The sequence below is a fragment of the Penaeus monodon genome, chromosome 33, assembly GCF_015228065.2.
Source record: "Penaeus monodon isolate SGIC_2016 chromosome 33, NSTDA_Pmon_1, whole genome shotgun sequence".
Taxonomy (NCBI): Eukaryota; Metazoa; Arthropoda; class Malacostraca; order Decapoda; family Penaeidae; genus Penaeus; species Penaeus monodon.
The window spans coordinates 35,379,729-35,380,061 of NC_051418.1; positions in this window are offsets into that span (position 1 = coordinate 35,379,729).

Consider the following 333-nt stretch of genomic DNA (forward strand, 5'->3'; position numbering starts at 1 on the left):
CGTGCATCCTGTCATGAGGGTCATCGAAGGGCGTTTCCTGCTGCCACAGAAGGCTTTCCTTCCCTCGCTGGCAGGTCCCCCCCCCCCTGCTCCTCCCGCGACGGCGCCGGTGCCCTTCGCTCCCAGGGCATTTCCCTTCGGTGTTCCGGTGCGAGAAAAACACCGATGTCACGAAATAACCTCCATGGCGGCGGCTGATCCTGATTCAGTCACGCTTTCTTCAATGTGGTAAACTATTTCGAGGAGTTGGTGATACTCCGTTGGATCGATACGATGCAGTCGCAGGCATCGTCGCTAAAACCTGTGTGCTCCCTTTGGACTGCCCTTTGGACC